The sequence below is a fragment of the Chenopodium album genome, chromosome 6, assembly GCF_948465745.1.
Source record: "Chenopodium album chromosome 6, dcCheAlbu1.1, whole genome shotgun sequence".
Classification (NCBI taxonomy): Eukaryota; Viridiplantae; Streptophyta; class Magnoliopsida; order Caryophyllales; family Amaranthaceae; genus Chenopodium; species Chenopodium album.
In genome coordinates this window covers 10,172,445-10,186,385 of record NC_137839.1, presented here as the reverse complement: position 1 = coordinate 10,186,385, position 13,941 = coordinate 10,172,445, and the positions used below count along the sequence as shown (strand labels likewise).

Genomic DNA, 13,941 nt, shown 5'->3' with positions numbered 1-13,941 from the left:
TCTCTGTCATTAAACAGGTCATCTATGAGGCCAAAATTCCATTCCTTATTTTCCTGATCAATCAACTCACTGACTTTCGAGATGGCAGAAGATTCCTCACTCAAAATAAAACGCCCATCTGCATCAGCTACCCATGGGTCGGTCCACACATTGATGCTGCTGCCATTCCCAACATTCCATAGAACAACCTCCTTAATGATAGCTTTTGAAGCCCATATACTACGCCAAGAATAGCTCCCTGCAAATCCGAGATAGGACTCTAGAAACTCAGAGTGGGGATAGTATTTTGCTTTAAAAACACGGCCTAAAAGTGAAGAGGGAGCCTTCACTAATCTCCAAACTTTTTAGTTGCTAGTTTACCGTTGAGGAATTTTTTATATTTCCCAAATAATACCTTTGTACACCATAAATTTTTCTTCTCTAAATTGAAATTATATTTTTTTTATGAATTAAAAAATGATATTAATAGTTTGTCAAAGATTAGTTTAAGTATAAATTAGATTGATTAATCTAAGTTAAATTGTAATTAGCTTAACAAAATCATATTGTTTAAGCAATTTGGTTGCACTATGTGTTTGCCGGCATACGATGTATTATTGATCGTTACCTTTTATTTTATCTCACACACACACACACACACATAAGAGTAAGTTAATAAGGTTTCTCCAAATCACCAATCCTTAATTCTCATGCACTCTTTTATTTTTATTTTTTTTTATTTTTTTTGGCACTATCCTCCAAATAACTTTCACATTTTTTTATTTTTATTTTTTTGTATTGTAAATTAAAAAAATAACAAATCTCCTAATAACTTCCACTAGTACTATTTTTACTAATAACACACATACTATGCATTTTACTTAAAAAAAAAATACCTATTTTAATATATCAACCAATAATTTGTTTTTTTTTTTAAAACTACAGTCCCCAAAATTACAAGGAATCTATTTTAACACTTGAAGATTAATCTTAAAATTATATGTACTTCATTTAAAATAAAAAAAATAACCACTATAAGATCCACTATTTTCCGTTAAAAATTTAACAATTGTTTTTCTTTTAATCACACCTTTTTATCAAAATCAAAATAGCAGGGTTTTTAGTCTGGCTGGCCACACCGGGCGACAGACGCACACAAAACACTAACCAGGTAACTCCTGTCGAAGTAACTTCTGACCGAGTTATCCTGCCAGACTGAGTAACCCTTGAGTAAGGAACTCCACAAGTTTAGCTACTTGCAAAAAAACATAGTAACTCCAATAACACTGACGAAATAACCCTTATAACACTAAAGAGATTACCTCTGTAACACAAAATGGATAACCCCTGTAAAACTAATAAAATCACTCCTGTAATAACTGGGCTCACAGTGTGACCAACCACATATACCAGTTAGATACCATATACTCCCTCTGTCCTATAATACTTGGAACGTTGAATTGAACACTTAGTTTAAGAAAAATATTTGTTTATTATATAAAGATTCACATTTGTATTTTTACATTACAAGGAAATAACAAGTAGGGTGGGAGTGGAGTAGGTGAGATGAGAAAAAAAAATGTGAGAATTTTTTTTTTCGTGGTATCATTCCATATTTAGTGACATGTCAAGTATTGTGGAACGGACAAAAATAGGAATTATGTCAATTATTATGGGACGCAGGGTGTAAAATTTAATTTTCGTATTTGATATACTACCTCAGATTTTTAATTAGTTGCAACTTTGAAATATTTTATATTTCACAAATAATCCCCCAAAGTTGCAACTAAAAAAAAAAAAAAAAATCAGAGGTAGTATAATTTTTGTTACTTCGTATTACATTTTTTATAATATCATTCTGTAAAATATATATCCCATGCATTGCACGGGTACACTCCAGGAGATAGTTTTGCAACTATCCACTATACTTAATATTACAAATATACACACTAATTTTTTTTAAGCCAACATTGGAAGAAATTTACATCATAATTGCAATTTTTATTTCCTAACTTTTTAGCACGACCGATGAAAACTTCAATCTTAAAATTATAGGCATTTAATTTATTTTTTAAAAAAATAAATAGCCCCCGTAAGTTCACTAACTTTTATATGTGGCTAGCCACTTTATGGAATTATTCGATTAGGGTTATAAGGGTTGCTTCGTTACGGTTATAGAGGTTACTTAATTAATAATATAGGGGTTATTCTATTATTCTCCGCATTCTTTTTTGCCACCTGTTGTTTGCACCTATTGTTTAGTTAGAGTCCGCTTCGCTACTCATAAAGTATAATAAGGGATTACCCTGCCAATATAACATGGATTACTCCATTTTCCTTCCAGTTACCATACACTGATGTGTTGCAGCGCCAAAAAAAGTCACTAGCATTTACTTACATGAAAAACTTCCTACATTGTTTTTTATATTTTTCAAAATTATTTAATAACTATCTTATTATTAATTTAGTAGTCGTCGAAAGAAAAAGATAGTAATATTATATCAAAATAAACTTATAGTATTTGTAAAAAACAAAACTATTATTTATTTCAATATCTTACTATGTGATATATATCCCGTGCATTTTGAACGGGTACAAAAATACTTTGAAAATTATTATGTAATTGGATTGGTTATAATTTGTTATAAGTGAATATATAGTTCTTAGTTTTAAATGTAAACGGATTGAAATATGTTGATCAAGATAATTTGATTAAATAAAGTGAACGTTTCAAGGTTTTTGATAATTTTGATTATTGGTTATGGATGATTATTTAATTGTATTTGTTTACTATATAAATTTTATGAATATATTACAATTTAATCTTAATCAACCATTCAAATTCTCTCAATTATCTTTTTTTTTACTAATAATGATTAATAGGAAGAAAAAAAATCTGAATTAAAAGGTTTAATTTATCTCTTTAAAAAAAAAAAAAAAAAAAAATTCTAATCCCCTACTCACTACTAAAGAGAATTTGATACATGAAATTGCTACACCATTTGTAACTTCAATTCTTTACCTTATCAGTATGCATGTAGCAGTTATGATTTGCTTGAAAAAATATCACCGGCCTAAAAAGAGGGATTTGCATTTTTTGCTTGAAAAAATATCATCGGCCTAAAAAGAGGGATTTGCATTTTCATGCCTCAAACTCCTGTCCTTTCTCATACTCCCTTATATCTCAATAATGGGTAACTGCTCAACAACACAAGTGTAATAAGAATCTTGATAGGTACTCTTTATTATTTCAATTAATGATTATTATTGCTTTGATTTGTTTAACTATAACTGTATTATACAATGTCATATCGATTCGTGCATGATATGAAAATTACTTTTTCTACCGCTAAGAAATATGAAGATTTAATTAAACAGTGAGATGGTCCAACCAACTATTTGTATATATTTTTTTCATTAATACTGTGTGGTTTATTATAATTGAGTCATTAACCATGTATAATTTATTTTGAGTACCGTGTAAGTCTTTTCTATATAAGCTTTAGAGTTTTCAACCACATTTTTAATGTAAGTCTATCATTAGTTATCTAAAAGCAAATGTTTAGCTATCATACATTTTAATAACTATTTTCAAAATCAACAATTGATAGTACAGTATTTTGTTTTATCATAATTGTTGCAAAAGTCCAATCTGAAGCTTCACAATCTGAACCTGCTATCAAGGAAGCTTCACCAAAACAAAAAAAAGGCAGCTGCTCTTGATGAAGCAAAACAATCTGGACCTCCTGCAAAAGTTCAGAAAAAAGGGCAAGCAAAAGATATTAGTCCCATTCAACAAATGGCAGATGCTCCTGCTGAAAAAGTAGTTAATAAAGGTAAATATTCAATATATTTTTTATCAGAATAATTTATAGTAGTGTAAAAAAGTAATGAACATATTACTTTTTGCAAATGACCATTTACATTTACAAAAATGGTCATGTATTTTAATTTTATACAAGAGGAAAAAAGACAACTGCTGCTGATAAAAGAGGTCAACCACAAAATATTCCTCCTATTCAAAAGTGACCAGGTGCTCCTGCTGAAATAGTTATTCAATCAGGAAAAAGAGATCTGCTCCCACACCAGCAGGAGGAATAAAGAAAATTGCTAAGAAATCTAGTATAATCATGTTCTTTATGAATGTTCATTTTCAAAAAACAGAATGATCATATATAGAAACATTTATATTCATTTATACATATAGTTACTTTTTATATTCAATTGATTAATGTTTATTTTCAATACATTAAATGATGATAGCTGATGACTTTTATAATCATTTTCAGCTGTCAGCCCTGCCAAGAAGAATATTGGGATCGGAAGAGGAAAAAAATACAGGAAGTTCCATATGATGAACCATCTCAAGATTCTTCCGATGAAAATTCCACTGACATTGGTGATGATAGTGAAGATTCTATCTTCAAAGCTGAAACAGAACCTGTCGATGAGGAAGATGATGAATTAGAGGAGGAGGAAGTTGAAATAAAACCAAAGAAGAAAAAGGCAAAGAAAGAGAAGGAGCAGAAGCAAGTGAAGGCAAAGACTGAGAAGGGGGAACAGAAGTTGGTGGTGTACAATCAAGGAAAGAGTGAAGGAAGAGGAAGAAAAAAAAGATGAAAACTGAAATAGTTGAGGATGAGGAGGAGGTTGAGGAAATTGAGGAAGAGGAATTTGAGGAAGAGATATCATCAAAAAAGGACATGTCAAGTTCATAGCATGGATAGATATAATGATAAAAGATCAAAAACAAGTTGTTGATATAGGGTTAAGATTACTTCTTGACATTAAATTACCACAACTTGATCAAAAGTTCTGTAATTGGATATTGGATAGTTTTGAAGAGAGTAGTCAGACTTTTGGATTGCCAAAGAATGAAAAAATTGAAGTTGAGGTAGCGGATGTGAGGGTAGTTTATGGCTTGCCTACAAGAGAAATTCCAATTGTATGTTGAGGCAAAGTCTTATAAAGCTAGTGATAAATATGCAGAATTTCTGAAGAAATGGAGAAAGTTAGGGGAGGAAATACTCTATCAGTGAGTCAGGTACGATCAGTTATTTTCTTAAAATGTTCATTTTTAATACAATAAACGATCAAAAATTGTAATTGTCTTGTTCATTTACTTAACATATTGTGAATGGATACATACATGATAAATTCATCAACAATAGACCACCAAGTGAACACTTCATATATAACTTTTTAGCAGTTGCTGTGAACTGCATGATGAAGTGCATATCAAACAATCAATGTCATTTCAAGTTTCTTTTCTCAATGATGGACAAAGAAAGAATAAGAAATTTGAATTGGTGTCAGTATGTATTTAACTCATTAATTAAAAGTCATGTTGATTGGAGAAAGCAGCAAGCAAGGGGTACTACAAAGGCTCTCTGCAATTTTTGATGGTAATATATGGTTTTATATTGAAGCTGAAGAAGAGTATTGTTGATATCGACGATAAAAAGAAACATCTAGAGAAAAGAATTGGACTCCCTGTATGCTAGGATTTAATCTTCTGAGCTCGATAATTTTCTTGGGGTTGGGCTATAAATTATAATGATTGATGAAGCTAACTGGATTGAACACAACGCCAACTAGGTTGACTCCACGCCACTACAGCTGGTCACAAAAAAGTTTTATTGTGGTCACAAAACTTCAACATACTTTTACTACGTTAGTAAAAAAAACTCTGGTATTGAAAACAGGCATACTTCTTTATTCCGAACTATCAAGGGTTCGTATCCCTCTTGCTCGTTTGTCTAAATATATTTTAAGGTTTATTTTTACCCGTATTAAGGTCTCTGATTTTCTGTTGTAAAAGCCACCTAAGCATTACATGACAAAGCTCCTAAATTATGTCTAAGAGAGGCTTGGTATAAAAGGGAGAATAGGACTAGACAAGACCCTTTGCAATTTTTGGAGAGAATAGATTATATTAAATGTTAGGTTAGATATGAAAAAAAAAAATATAGATAAACATCGATTTATTGAGTTTGGGTTGAACTTTTATGCCTATGCGTATATAATTATCTAAAGCATCAGGTTTCCACTTGTATTTGACTAAAAAGTTCACATGATTATCTGATGAGCCAATTAGGTACAATATAATAATTTTACATAATTTATTATTTTTTATATATATATATATATAAAAGAAAGCTATCAGTAGCAGAATTAATGGTAAATGTGGGCTGCTATCATAGTGCTACCCCTTTGGCATTTGATCTCTAAAGCATAGTGGACAGCTTTTCTGGCCTTAAATTGCAGTTTTATCCTTCAAATACTCTTGCACTTCTTTGCTTCCACACTTGTAGTCATACAAAAACATATCGGTATCTTATAACATCCTGTTTGCTTTGATAATGTGCAGCCTGATCTATCTACTGCTCCTGGGGAACATGTTGCTGGTTGTTGGCCAATTGATGTGCCTTTAGGAAACCCCAAGGTTCCTTATTTTTCTGAATACAACGTCTTGTCAGGGACGTCTTTTGCCACTCCCCTGGTTGCTTCTGGTGTTGCTACGCTTATAGTGGAAAAGAATTTCTCAGTTTCTGCAACTATTTCTGCCGCTATGACTACTGGTAAGGCCTAACTTCTATTCTAATATATATATTTGTTTATTTATTTATTTATTTACAATATTTACATATCAAAATAGTTTAAACCCACTCAACTAAAGACTTGAGCCACTCAACCAAACAACTAACTCTTTATGTTATGCAATCTTTAATTTATGTCTTATAATACATACAGCTGATAAATTGCATGATAAAGATTTATTTCCATACGAGTTCGCTTATGGGGCTGGAGTTTTCAACCTAGAAAAAGCAATGCGGCCTGGTTTAGTTTATGAAGAAACGACAGATAATTTTGAGAAATATTGCTATCCACATAGAAACTTTGATAAATTTTGTTTTAACCTTAATCTGCCATACTATTCGACTAAATTTCCTTCCAGTAGTCAAGGTTGGGATTGCAAATTCTACAGAAAGCTGAGGAGTGTCGAAAAAGGGCGATGTACCTACTTTGCTAAGGTCAAATTTCGTGTTGCAACGATAAAGGTGCCTCTTGGGTCCATTGAATTTAAGGTTGTTCCAGATACATTAACATTTGAGGGTGAAAATGATGAACAATCTTTTGCATTGTCGATATATCTGCCGAACACAGAGTCTTCAAGGTATTCATTTGGTCTCGTTTCGGGTTCGTTGATATGGGTTAAGGAGACCGAGGAAGCAGATGAAGCAGAGTTGGTTGTTGATTCTCCAATTATCTTGTCATCCAGAAATATTCCATATCAATAGTGCATGTATCACATTAACTTTTTGCTATAAAACAGTAATCTAAAGAAATATATATATATATATATATATATATATATATATATATATATATATATATGGGAAGGATCATATAAGAACCCATCTCAATCATTCATTGATTTTGATATAACCATCTAAAATACTCCTTTAGTAATGACATTTCTGTAATTCTTTATAACTTTTTTTTCACACTTTAAATAAAAATACCCTAAATTTCTCACATTAACACTTTCTCTCTCCGCAGCCTTTTCTCTCTTCTCCCTCCTCTATCTCAAAGAAAATTACTTGGTAAGTTTATGAATTATTAAAAAATTCTAATTTAATTTTATTTTTTGATTGCTTTATAAGAATTAGAACATATACTTGATATTTAAATAATAAAAACAAAAAATAAAAGTTAATGCTAGTGCTTACCAAGAATCCACATAATGTGGTGCGTCCAATTTCAAAAAAGCTCCAAATCCAATTTTCTTAATTGCTTATTTATGCTTATCAGAAAGATCTACCAACACTTGTTTCATCAATTCCTTAGCAGTAAATCTTTGATAAGCTGATCTCTTATTGTTTTTCCTCTTTGATTATTTTGACATCCTCATCCTCATTTTCTTTTTCAATCTTTCTTTTCTTACTTTTCATATTTTTTTTTCAAAACCACCTGAAAAAAGTAGAATATTAGAAAGAATTTTAACATAATAAAAACATAAACTTTAGAACATCAGCATATAATTTAGAATACATGTATTTTAAAGCATGAACTTTAGAACATCAACATAAAGATTTGAATTAGTTGATAAATTATTGTTATAAAAAATAAAGTTTAGAACATATGTATATAATTAAAACATCAATTTGGAAATGTAAGCATGTTACTTACAAAAACCATTTACTTATTAATAAAATCATTTACTTTAGAACATAAGCATGAATTGAATGTATTAGAACATATGTATATAATTAATAAAGTTACATATTAATTAAACGGATTTTTCACCAAATACCATTGAGTTAAAGTTTAATTCACCATATACCATAGAAAACTTTCTAATACACCATATAACCTTCAGTTTTACGAAAATTTCACAACTTGCCCTTTCCGTTAACTCTGTTAGTCATTAACGTTAATTGTGCCACATGGCAGATTATAATTGGTTCTTATTAATATTCTTTATTTAATTGACTAACTTTAGAGAAATTATTTTAATTTTTTTTTTAAAAAAAACACCACCACCTTAGCCACCGCCGCCACCAGCCTAGCCCTGACCCTACCCCCAGCTGGCCGGCGATCATCCCCCCTCCCCGCCGATGAAATTCCCGACCCCAGCCACCTTTCCCTCCGGAATTCCCAGCCACCACCTGCGAGTATCCGTATCCCTCTCGAATTCCCAAGCACCACCTACGAATTCCCCTTTCCCTCCCGAAATCTCCAGCCACCACCTTCGCGCGGCAGCCTAAATCCACTCCCACACGTCGCCGCCGCCCAACTTGCTGAAAACCACCACCTCGAAACCTTAAAACACCAAAATCAAAACCCTAGCTTTTGGTTTTAGGATTTCTACTTACGTGGTGGTTTAGTTTGGGGTGGAAATGGCACCAATAAGGGCGAAATTGATTCGTCGGCGCGGGGGAGGGTGGTTTGGGCGCTGACCGGTGGTTAGCGAAGGGTTCTTCGAGGGAGATGGGTTGTTTCGCGACCGGTGGTTCAATTGTTCTTCTAGGATTTCGCCGGTGGTTCAAGAGAAAGGGAGTACGGCGGCCCGACGGGGGTATTCTCGTCGAATATCAGGTCAGTGCGGGGGTTGTGGTCGAAATTCGGCGCCAGCGCAAGGGTTATGGTCGAGTTTTTCGCCGACCGGTGGTGGCTGGCTGGGTGGAGGGACGTGGGTGGCTGGAGGGACGGTGGTGGCTGGCTGGAGGGACGTGGGTGGCTGGGTTTTTTTCTTTTTCTTTTTTTTTATTTATTTTTTTTAATTAAAATTATATAATCATTTTAAAATTAAGTAATTTAAAAGGGAACCAATCATATGTTGCCACGTGGCCTTATTAGCCTTAATGACTAACGGTGTTAACGTCTGTTAGTCATTAATGGCATGTTGTGACATTTTATTTAACTTGAAGGTTATACGATGTATTAGAAAGTTTTCTATGGTATATGGTGAATTAAGCTTTAACTCAATGGTATTTGGTGAAAAATCCGTTAATTAAATCATTAACTTTAGAACATAAGCATGAATGTAGAATATAAACATGCAATTTATGACATTAACATATACTTTAAAACATCAACAAATAATTTAGAACCTATTTACTGTCATCATTCACGCCATCTCTTTTATCATCTTTCTCCTCCAACTTTGGTCCATCTCATCATTAATATCATGTTGATCATCATTCTCATCATCATCATCATCTTCTTCTTCCTTTTTTTTTTTTTTTTTTTTTTTTTCATTTTTTTAGTTGGTTGAATCCTTGATGAAAGCTTGACATTTTTTTTTTTCATTTTAAACTTTGCACATGTTTCTCAAATTCAACTTTGTCAATTACTTCCGCTTCATTTTCAACAACTTTCCTTTAAAATCAAATATAAATGATTTATTTAGAACATAATAGAAAACTTTATATCATAATATAAATACTTTAGAACACAATAGAAAATCTTAGAACATAAGGGAAAACTTTATAACATAAGAGAAAACTTTAGAACATAAGGGGACAACTTTAGAACATAAGGGAAAAATATAATAGAACATAATAGAAAACTTTTAAACATAATAGAAATACTTTAAAACATAAGGGAAAAATATAATAGAACATAATAGAAAACTTTAGAACATAATAGAAAACTGTAGAACAAAATAGAAAATCTTAGAACATAATAGAAAACTTTAGAACATAATAGAAAACTTTAGAACAAAATAGAAAATCTTAGAACATAATAGAAATACTTTAGAACATAAGGGAAAACTTTAGAACATAAGGGAAAAATAATACATAAACTTTAATTACTTTTTTCTTCAATAAGTAATTTTTTCATCTGGTATAATAGTAATTTGTTCTTCTGATTTTTCTTCATTTTGGCCTTGCATTTTGCTGCAATTTTAAAAAATAAAAAACATTTGTAACATTCCAACATTAGTAATATATTTTAAACATAAGAATAGTTTAGAACATGCTTAAAATAGTTGTCTTTGTAGGCATTATATATTTTTAACTCTTTACAATATTCATTCAAGTCCAATGCATTTAAAGGTCTTTATACCTACAATTAATGGTAAGAGCATACGAGCCAACATAATCACCATCTTAGTCTCAAGCTTCTTTGTGTCAAAACAAACAACTTAAGGAGATATAAGATGGACATGTCATATAAGAGAATAAACATGGCAGCGAAACGATGCTCAAACTCAAACTCGTTATTATACTTGAAACACATCTTTAACCAAGATATAAGAAAAAAAAAAAAAAACAGAATTAACACACACACACACACAAAGTAACCTTCCTAGCTTGAACACCTTCGGCAAGTAGGGACATAGAGTTATGTCAACAGGTCTATTGAGTTTATGTTAATCTAGTCTAAGTTGTGAATGAATTAAAGTTGATTAATTGGATGTTTGGAAATTTTGGCATCAACCTTATCATGCAAGTACTTTTTAAAGTCTAGCAATTAGCTTCTAATAGTATACTTTTTTTTTTGACGAATTCTATTAGTATACCTTAATCATTGTTAAATCCTAACAGACTAATCAACTTTTACAGCAACTATGACACGTATTGCAATCAGCAGCACAAATATTGGAATTATTTTCTAAAGTCATCTGATCATGGTCAAACAGAAGCATAATTTGTGCATAATAGGAATCCCCCAAATTAAGAATGAAATACTATGACACCCAAGGATAATTTTTTGTTATGTTTGGAACTGTTACTTGTATTCATAGTGTAATTTGAACTAGTAACGTGAGCTTAAGATATATTACTAAATCGTGGCGCCTATACATCAATTTAGATATTCTACTTGTAACACATAGGTAATTAGGAATTACAAAGTAGAAAAATTAAGTAGATCAACATCAACATTTTCTCATCATCTTACAGGGTTTAAGATATCAAACTCAAACACAATACAAACAAAAAAATTGAAGAAAAATGAAATAAAATTGAAGAACAAAAAAGTGACGAATTATTGTTATACAAAGTGTTGAGAAAAGCTGTAGAGGCTCGAATTTAAACATCATAAGCAGAAAATTAACTTAAATCAATTAAATTAACAAATTAACTGAAATTGAGAGCAAAAAATTAAAAATTAAAAATTAAATTGACAATGCAAGTTGAGTTGAGTATAATAGAGAGAATTAAAGGTGGTAAAAACGGCGGAAAAAGAGGAGAGAGAAGATGAAAACCTGCAAAGATCATCGAGGAGTTCTTGAGGAGGAAGGTCGTTCTTCAATGGAGCGCTAGAAGAATTGTGAAGCCCTGACATCATTTCGACGCTCCGAGACTGTCTGTGTGTGTCCTTATGAAAATATGTACTACGTACTTAGAGTAATGAAACTTCCATCTGCAGCCATAGATTCAACTCGTAAATAAGGAAGTCTTGAAGGAGTTGTGTCTTCGATAAGTGCAATTACTAGATATATCAAGGATCACTATTATGGAGATAATAAGTTCGTTCTCTTGAGGCGTCATCATCTGTTGCTAGACTATGAGAGATTATCTTTGGGCTAGTCAAATGGTCCAAAGCCCGCTAGAATGGATCCTATGAAGTCACACATAAGGGTATTGGGTTAAGCAAGTTAGAGGCCCATTAATGGGCCTCATGAGCAATTAACTGATCATGAAATGGGTTGGGCTAGCATAGTTAGATTATAATTAGGTTTTGGGCTTTTGACATGGGCTCTTATTTAGAGATGAGATCTATAAATAAGATCCATGCCTGGGGTTGCATGTAAGCAGTCATAATTCACGCACAGTGTATTTTGACATTAAGGCAACCAATCCCAAAGACCCTAATTCCTCTCTCTAACTCACGACTTTCTCTCTCCTCCCCTCGTCCGTACGGCCGGCCACCTTGGTGGCGCGTGTGGTGGTTCGTGGTGGTTCATGGTGGTTCGTTGCTCGTTCTTCTCCGTAGAAGGTCAATTGAAGGGTTCAATTGCAACTAACTAGCATTAGTGGAGGTCTTTATCTGTGCCCGTGGACCAAGTAGAGGAATCACGCTTGAGGTTCTTTATCTCCCAATGTTCTTGCTCGATCGCACGTGGAATCACGCTTCAAAGGTACGATTATATGTTCTTTATGTGTTATGCATTAGATCTTGGGATTAGGTACTGTATGAATATGATTCATGTTTATTTCCGCTGCGTAGTACCTATAATTCCCTACAAGTTTAAAATCAACAATGAAAATGATAAATCATAAAATTCGAACAAAATCAGGAAAACTCGAACAAAACGTGTATAAATAGTAAAATCGAACATAAATCAAACAATGAAATTCATATCAGAAATAGAAAATAAATCAAACGTGAACAAAATGAACAAAATCGAGTATAGAAATCGTGAAAATCGAACAAAATCAACAATGAAAATCGAACAAAATAAACCATAAAAACGCCGAAAATGATTGAAAATCATATCAGAAATTCATGAGAATCATACGAAATTCATAAAATTAGAACAAAATCGAAGAAAACGTACCTGATTTGAGCAATTTAGGTTGTTTTTGCAGCAATTTGGGCTAGATTTTGGGATTTGTGGAGAGAGAAAGTAAAGAGGATTGAAAGTTTGAGGAGAGAGAAAATTTGTACGATTTGGTAGGGTTTAGGGGTAGGTTTTTTGTTTTAATCCTGACCGCTCATCCTAATCTAATCCTACGGATGAGATTGGTTCTTATATAACTAAGATTCTTATATAACTATGGGTTCTTATCGGATCCCTTCCCTATATATATATATAACTAAGATTCTTATATAACTATGGGTTCTTATTCACTAGGTTAGAACCCGTGCGATGCACGGTTTATATAAAATTTAATTTTATAATTTGTACTTTTTTTTAAAAAAAATAGATAAATATTAATAAGAATATGAACCTTGTACAAAATATCTATATCTTGAAAATTTTAGATTTTCATTAAAATTATGATATATTACCTGTTCAACTTTGCCTAATACATATTTTAATGTAGGAGTCTATTTATTAGTGTGCAACTTGAATTATTTCATTTTTTAAGGATAAATTGTTAGATTGTATTTGTAATATAGAAGCTTCTATTATTCAAATTTCAAAATCTATTAAATATAATAGCTCAAAATAAATAAAAAAATAAAAAAATTACATTATCATGCATTTAGGCGGGAAATTTTTTATTATGAGAGTGACATATGAACAGGGATGACATCAGCAAAGTTTTGTTTTAGTAATAGTTAATAGATATATACATGAAAATGCATGTAAATATTTTTTTTAATGATTGATATCAATAAATTATTTTATTTATTTCAAAGTAAATTTAAAAGATGTTAGATCCGCCACTACTTTTATAAAGATGGGGTATATGTTTTAATTAGATTTCATGATTTATAACTTTTGGCCTTTAATGTACACGTTTTATACTATATTTTAACGTTATTTTATAGCTATTT

At 31.6% G+C, this 13,941-nt stretch overlaps 1 long non-coding RNA gene across 1 annotated transcript; it reads right to left on the bottom strand.

The window, feature by feature from the left end:
* Positions 1–3,420: 3,420 nt before the first annotated feature.
* LOC145634569 (uncharacterized) lies at positions 3,421–13,137 on the bottom strand. Its single transcript, XR_014113430.1, has 4 exons — positions 12,995–13,137; positions 11,703–11,856; positions 7,713–7,953; positions 3,421–3,725 (listed from the first exon to the last, which is right to left on the bottom strand). It is a non-coding gene; the product is annotated as an uncharacterized LOC145634569 (long non-coding RNA).
* Between the last annotated feature and the right edge of the window lie 804 nt (positions 13,138–13,941).